The following is an 8,325-nucleotide window of genomic DNA, read 5'->3' as shown; positions in this document are numbered from 1 at the left end:
TTGTTTGATCGGTTGATCCAGTTTAAGACAGATATAGATATTGCAATTTAATTTCAAAAGCAAAAACTGTTTTTTCTGCTGTCAGGTCATTTTTTCTCACTAAAGAGTTTGAAAACAAAAGCAATGGGCATTTCACAGAAACGAACCCTCACCTCATAAAATTGATGGCTCGATCTGACCAGTTCATTTGTAAACAGTAGTAGGGGTGTTCATTGGCACAATCCCTGGCCAGCCAATTATTGACGAGGTTGTGCCTTCGTACGATTTACAGAGTGTTATGTTCGGTCAGTTATTCTTTCAGCTTGTTTTTCTTTATAGGGAGGTTTTGTTTGCCACATGCACACACACGCACGAGCGCATCACACACACACACACACACACACACACACACACACACACACACACACACACACACACACACACACACACACACACAACGCATCAGTGCAGATTTAATTTCTTCCATTATTTTCAACCCATGTTGTCCTCCCAGTATACTACTTGCAAGAAACATGCCAGCAGGATCAATATTTATCCTACGCTTCTTATGATCCTTCATTGATGCATTTTAATTTTCAGTTTTATAGTCATGTTTTCAGCTTGACAAAAAGCAAACAACTGGTCACCTCTTGTGAGGTCAGGCTCTGTTCAGACTGGCAGGCCGATTCTTGGCATATCTCAAAATACATCACAGGCCGGCCTAGCGATCCCGGCACCTAGGCTGCTAATCCACAAACTACAGCGTGTCGCAGGTTCGAATCTCAATCCCGACGACTTTAGCTGCGTGTCACTCCCCATCTCTCTCCCCGAATTTCCTGTCAGCTTACTGTAGGCCTACACTATCAAATAAAGGCAGTTCACTGAATAATAATGTGTGCATAGTCAGTCCTAAATAATAATAATAAACTTTATTTGTATAGTTTATTAAAAAATATCAGATTTCAGAAACACATTGGATATGACTGCAGTCTCAACAAAAACATCCTGCAGTGGATGCCTTTGTGCATTGCTCCTTAGTCCTTACCATATAATAGCTACTCTATTTAATGTAGTTGACCCTGTGGAAATGTAAACCTTAACCCTGATAGTGTGTAATTGTCAAGCTTTACTCATGATACAGTGGACCACTATTTACACTGCCTGTTTGGTTATGTAGCCTACTGTATGTGTCTAGAATTTGTGTTATATGACCTTCTTTACTATATTATAATTGTGAAATATGCACTCTTGAGAAATAGTGTGTACATGCTATTATGACCTCTGCTCTACAACCACACTGGTTCACATAACATATACACTAACATTTAGTACTGTATATAGATCCAACCCGGTCTCACCCAACACAGTGAAATAGCACGGATTGGCAATTCCGTACATACACTCCTAGAAAACCCCCAAATCTGTATTATATTACAATGAAATCCTCCCCATAGACCATGACGGAGGGGTGCCGTCTCTACTGAATTTGAGCCACGAGAGACACCGACATGTCGAACGTTGCGAAGTTCGGTAGAGCCGATCAGCCCTGTCCGAGTTATAACCCAATAGCATAGAATCGTAAATGTCAAACCCGATCTCACCCAAACACGGTGAAATAGCACGGATTGGCAATTCCGTAGGCTACCGTACATACACTACTAGTTAAAGCCCGGTCAAAGCAGTAGTAGTATAATATATACGGATTTGGAGGTTTTGTAGGTGGGTATGACCACAAGCTCAGTGGGCTTGTGGTCATAACCGCCTAGAAAACCTCCATATACCGGTCATACAGTATAAGTCTATAAAAATGGGACCCAATGCTCCCCTTCTTAGCATGCAGTATCAACTGTTGGATTAGGGATAAATCCCAGTGACATAGTAGCGTCATGTCCTGCCGGGGAATGTACTTGTCTTGTACATCAAGCCTTCAGAAACTTAGGAACTGTTGGTTTCCAATACTACAGTACATAGACAGTGGTATGTGACATGCACTCATAGCAGCAGGATGCACACATCTAATATTGATCTCTCTCTGTCTATGCCTTAAACAGACATGTGGGGCAATGTTCTCACATAGTGTCCTATAACCCTGTCAATATTTAGGAACACATGGCATTGAAATCAAGGTTTAACTTTAGATAGTGGTGCATGTCTCTTTATTTTCAACATGTGCAATTTGCACACATGCAGCATTTCCTAATGGGAGCAATGGAATGGAATCAACACTCATGCTCCCCCAAAAGCAGTGAAAAGGTTTATATAATTATAATATATTCAACAGCATATCTCATGAAATGTGAGTGAGTAGGCTAAAAATAGTCATCAGGGTCCATAATCAGGCATGACCCATAATCCCCTATATGTTCTGTTGTTGGGATGACTGACTCTTACTTGACTGCTTGATATTCAGTCCTACATTAATTGTGGATACTTTATATACTGTAGGCTACAGTCCTTGTATTCAGTGTTGATAGATTGTACATTATCCAGATATTCACTGTTGAAAGGTCTGCTGTGCTAATTAGTGCTTTTAACATTCGTTTAAACAGGGAATGAGGGCGGTGAATACCGGTATGTGATTGGTGTGTTGTGCAAACGACTTTCAAAACGTATACCCTTGTATAAAAGTCACTAATGAGATAATCAGTGAAAGAACAAAGGTTGGATCCAACACAAATGAGCTGATCAATGTCCAGAGAGAGAAAGAGACCCCATGGCATGGGTTATTGTTATAGGTACTGTAGTATTTTGTCATGGCCAGTATAATCTTGGGTATTATTATTAAGTTAAGAAATCACGTAGCATTTGTTTTCATCAAACAGAGATGAGTTCACACCATAGAGGAGGATCTCATCAGAGAAGAAGATTCATGCAGAATGGAGAACCATGTAGAATTGTAGATAGACCTGCTGATCATTAAGATGTGTGCACATGTGCGTGTGCGCGGACATTGGCATACAATTACATATCATGCGCATTGGCCGCATGATATGTATGCCAATGTCCGTGAATGACAAAGTAGCTGCTGTACGTGTTTCTACATCTTTTTACGAGAGTATCTCTGTACATATACAGTACAGTACATTCTGTACACAGGCATCATCCTGCATCCTGTTAAAGGTAGGGTAAGTGATATTTTGTTTTGTTAAAATAAGTGTTAAATAGCTCTGTATTCTGATAGTACTCAATGCTATAGAGTGTTTGTTCAGTAACGGGGGTCTCCATGTCTCTTTATTAAGCAGAAAATGCCTTTTCTGGTCAGGATACCAATTTGAAACAATCAGTGGAAGTGGTGACACGAATAAATGAGCAGACAAAATCGGAACTGCATGGAATACTGTAAAATTGAAGCTGATAAATGGCTACTCTCTCCTGATTGGCTGGAATTTTTTATGTGAAAATGTATGTTCATTTAAAATTCTATGTATGTTTATTAAAGAGCCGGGGAGACAGGGAGACTCCTGTTACTGAACAAATGCTCTAGTCTATAGCAATGATCAGAATATAGTGCTTTAACCTTTTAACAAAAAACTTTAGTTTTAACCAAATAATATCACTTACCCTATACCTTTAATCAATGTTATCAATGTCATGAGTATACTACACACTCAAGCTTTTACACCTGGGGATGAATTCGTACATAAACGTGATGCGTGAGAAACCTTGATGTGCCTTTTATTAGTGAAGTATGATCATGTTTGATCCAATTTGCAATCTCATTCCCTTGATAATGGCAGTGGACTAATCATATACTGAGAATGGACACACACTGGTTTACGACACACTGACAAACACTGACATACTTGAAAACCCTTTCCCTATCAGATTGGTTACTAGGTCAGTAATCAGTGCATGGGCGAAGATATTCTATGGTTTTAAAGAGTGTTTCTACATTATTATGTACAGTAAAGGTTATTGGGAAAGAGCACTTTGCTTTTTGAAAGCAGGCCCCAGTCGTTTTGTTGTTTATGTTATGTACTGTGTCAGTTTTGGAAGTTATAATTAGGAAGTTATAATTAGAAAGCTCTCAATCCATTGTTTCTGGAAAAATATACAGTAAGTCCTTCATGCTTAAAAGTCCATAAACTAAACCAATGAAATGGTAAACTAACTATATTATATGTCTTTGTTCATGGATACTTTGACATGAAGCAAGGCGGGGCTAGGGATTGTCCTGATTACAAGATGGCCACACATTAAATACCACATAAAATAAAAACAAATGTTTAGCTGTCATATACTGTTTTCTCTTAGGTCAATAGCAAAGTCGATCAGTGTGAAAGTGGCTTATCTCTCACAAAACAAGGTCAGTCAGTAGATAGATGATAGTGGCTGCATAATCACCTAAATTAGTTTTTATTATTGTTTCCTAAGAATACTGTATAGGCCTATTTTGCTTTTACAGATGTGATAGTTTCTTGGTGGCATATCGTCATTTTCATACCTGTAATACAATTTAAAACAAGACTATTTCAAAATGATATGAAGGCTGCTGTTTTAAAGGTATATTCAGTGATTTCACTTAGTTCAAATATCACTTATTTTTTTGTTTTGTTGTGATAATCCTCCCTACTATAGAGTTAACCCCTGGGATAAAAAAAACCTTAGGTTTCATTTTTGGCTAGGTGGCCCAGCCATCATCCAATCAGGATAGAAAGGGGCCTTCCGGCAAACATGATCGAGCGGGGGCGGGCCTTGGTGTGCGTGCTGTTGGACTTTTGCGTGTCCCCCCACGGTAGTGCGTGCATGACTGTGTACATCTTGTTACCGGGGCAGACCGGGGGGTTTTCCAAATCACTGAATGGTCCTTTAATTATGCATGAAACAAAACTGAACTTAAATAAACTGAAAATTCAGTCTATCGCATTTATTTTTTATAACATTGTCTGTCTGTCATAACTCGGGTGCTGTCTGACAGTTTGATTTCATACTTGCTGTGCGTTGCAGATAACACCTGAGGATATGCAGTGATTAAGTCATTGCGTAAGATTAATACAGTAGAATGAGGATGAAATGTTGTTTTCTTTTTAAAAGTTAGCTCAATTAAATAATATGCAGAATATGTTGTCTCAGAGTATTTTGTCAACATTGAGTATAGCATGTAATCTTCCACACTGTTTGCCTATTTTGGACAGCAAAATCCTCTTTGACTCTGTGTTTAACTGTGTGAATGTAATATGGACTCACATGGTCATTTTTACCTGCTAAGAGTTAAATGAACTCTTTGTACTGTATGTTACTGTGTATGTTTGAATCTTGCACAAGATGCATGACTTTATCAGTTGGCAGTTTGCATGAATTTCAAACTTTAGGCCTTTTGACCCCAAACCCACTGAACTGTCTCGCATCAATGTCACCACCAAGGTATATGAAAAAGAAGGTAAAGACACCGACGTCGTTTTTGCTATGGAGCAATTCCAGGCGGCAGATTTGTCGCACTAGAATGCATTGGAGTCGATGAGAGCCCAGTGACCAGCTCATGAACAAACACTATTCGCTTCTGTAAAATAACAGAAGACATAACACATTATTGTCAGCCATGTGTTGCTTTTCGATGTGTATACTGTGACATTTTCTAGAGGTATAAGAGCACAAAGTACGTTTCTGAACATACCAAGTATCGCGAGACTGTCCACCGTTTTCTGTCTGGCAGCCAATTCCTGCGATACCTCCAAGACAGAAACGATACCTGCCATGTACATGTGCATGTCGAAAAGCAAGTGATTAGAAAACAACCTGTGAATTGTGATGTCTTCTTTTATATTCCTGAACCGATTAAATGACAAAGGTCGCAATTGTTCAGAAATAATGTTCACAAGCTGGTCCAGCCGGCTCCATTCACTGCCATGTGTTCAAGAAACTTCCGGTGTGAGGTTTGCCACCCATGAAAATGGACAATTATAAGCTCACAACATGTATGCATGCAATGCATCTGCTATTTTTTTGGAATTATTCTGGGTGTCCCTGGCACTAAATATTTGCAGATGTAGGTCCTCGGCTAAAAGCCAAATACATATCATCAGAGTTTATACAGAACTATCATATGTGACTATCGCCAGGATAATATTTAGTAATCAAATTTGTATTACTTTATAAGGAATGTGTAAGATTTAGAGCTGTTCCTGCTAAATTAAACGTTTTTAAATATTAAAACATCACATAGCCTCCAGTATCAACAATTATACTAGTGTGATACCTGTCAGCTTGATTAATATAGAGATGGTATTATTGATTGAATGTTAAAGTAGGAGCATTCAAAGGTCAGCTGATAACATAGTCGATGCCTGCAGAGTTTGAGTAAGTCTCAGCATGACTATATTGACTATACATGACCATAGAAAGTCATGTCTGGACTGTCATATATATATTTTTTTTGTATTCCTTATTTGCACAATAATATGAGAATAATGATTGTTCTCAGGTTATTGTGCAAATAAGTTAACCCACATAAGCCCAATTTTATACTTAGTCGTACGATGGTGTCATATGAAAATAGCCGGTCTATGTGAAGCATTTTGACTGTGAACTTGTAAAAATGTGTTTAAAAGAAAAAGAAAACGTTAATATTTTCACCAACTTTTTCACCCAAAATAGAAACACCATAGGCCTAATGTTGTGCACACTGCAAAGGTGATGGGCTTCTCAAAAGATTGAGGATATCATGAGACATCTCAAATTATTATACGAAACTGCTCCATGCTTACATAATTGATCTTCTCTTTCTTCTGCTAGTATACGACAACTGAATTTCCCTGGTGGGATCAATAAAGGTCTATCTATAGCGCAACCGATACAATGGTTGGCCTTTACCCTTTCGCCTTGTTGGAGCAATAAGAGTGCCTAAAAGCTCCACTGGGGGAGACTAGACATATCTGTTTGCTCCTGTGTGTAGCATGTCCTTCACACACTCTTATGGGCCTCATTATGTCATGTGTTCTTCTAGCAATAATACCTGTGGATAAAAAGGACAGTAAGTTATGTTATCACATTCCACATGATCACAAACCTTTGTCAGAATAAAGTGGAAGATGTTTTGGTCACACTGTTGAATTTTGACGATCAAAATGTTAATAAGCTACGCCAAAATGTTGAATGATTTCCACACAATAGCAAAGTGCCCCTGCATGGTGGTCTAAAATCTTTCAATTGTTGCTTTTCCTTGCCAAAGTAGACAATAAATTAGGCAATGGAATAATTCTATTATGTTTGTGGAAGAAAGTAATGATGGCTTCCCACAATTATGTTGCTTGTAGTAGATCAAAGTGCAAATCGCTGTAAAAGCAACAGTGGTACATTTATGAAAGAATAATGCATTGCACTAAACGGGAATCAAGTGCAGTACATTTATCAGTACAGGTATCATTGCTAAACCTTTATCCTTTTGTAACCCTTTCTTTCAAAGTCACTCCTTCCACCCCCACACACAATTTATAATTTGCTCTATAGGTTGTCTATGAGATCAATGACCATTCTCCAAGAGTGTACAGATCATACATTGATCTAATTTGAACCTTGGACATTAAGTGCTGTGGGTCTTAGGATTATCAAGTGAACAGCCAGCCACATGTACAGTGTACACAGTAAAATCCTCAATGTTAACCATGCACTTTTCCCATTTGTCATACTGTATGCTTGCTGTGAAAACTGGTCTACACGCTCATGATTGCAGCATCACGACAGTTTGTGAACATGTATACGCTATTTTTGAAAAGTATATTACATTTCCAGTGGTTCCCAAACGTTTTAGCTCGAGACCCAAAAGAGAAATTTGTTTGCCCGGGACCCAAACTGGTGAAAATAGCAATGTTACTTTCTTCAAAGTATGTTGCTATGATTAGGTGATGTAATGATGATGTAAAAAAGAAAGGTGTCAAAACAAACATTAAATTCTCTTTATTGTTAATGGCATTTAATGTTTGTGTTCGGGACAAGATGACAAAGTTTCCCTTGGCATTTTTAAAACAATCATTGAACTAAACACAAACATTAAACCTGTATATAGGAGGGGCTAGCGCCCCTCAAAAACGAAATGTAAGAAACAAAAATCACACCTGTGTGAAGTGAAGCAACCTAGTGTTTGGGAACCAGTGCTCAACTGATTCACTATATTATACTCAGTCAGTTTAGAGGAAGATATAGGCATATACTGCATATACTGAAGACATCAGGGCTCTCACTCCCAATCCTCCGCCATAGTCCATCTTAGCCCGTAGGACTTGCCCTAGCGTCGACGACCTTACAGGCATATGCAAGGGCTCAACTTATGTAACGTAGATGCATAGTTTCATTATATAGATATTCCACTGTTCTTAGCTTACGGTATGATTAATGATGACTATTTTTATG

The sequence above is a fragment of the Protomyctophum bolini genome (assembly GCF_963924005.1).
Source record: "Protomyctophum bolini genome assembly, chromosome: 19".
Classification (NCBI taxonomy): domain Eukaryota; kingdom Metazoa; phylum Chordata; class Actinopteri; order Myctophiformes; family Myctophidae; genus Protomyctophum; species Protomyctophum bolini.
The sequence above is the reverse complement of the archived record's forward strand: the minus strand, read 5'-3'. Positions refer to the sequence as shown.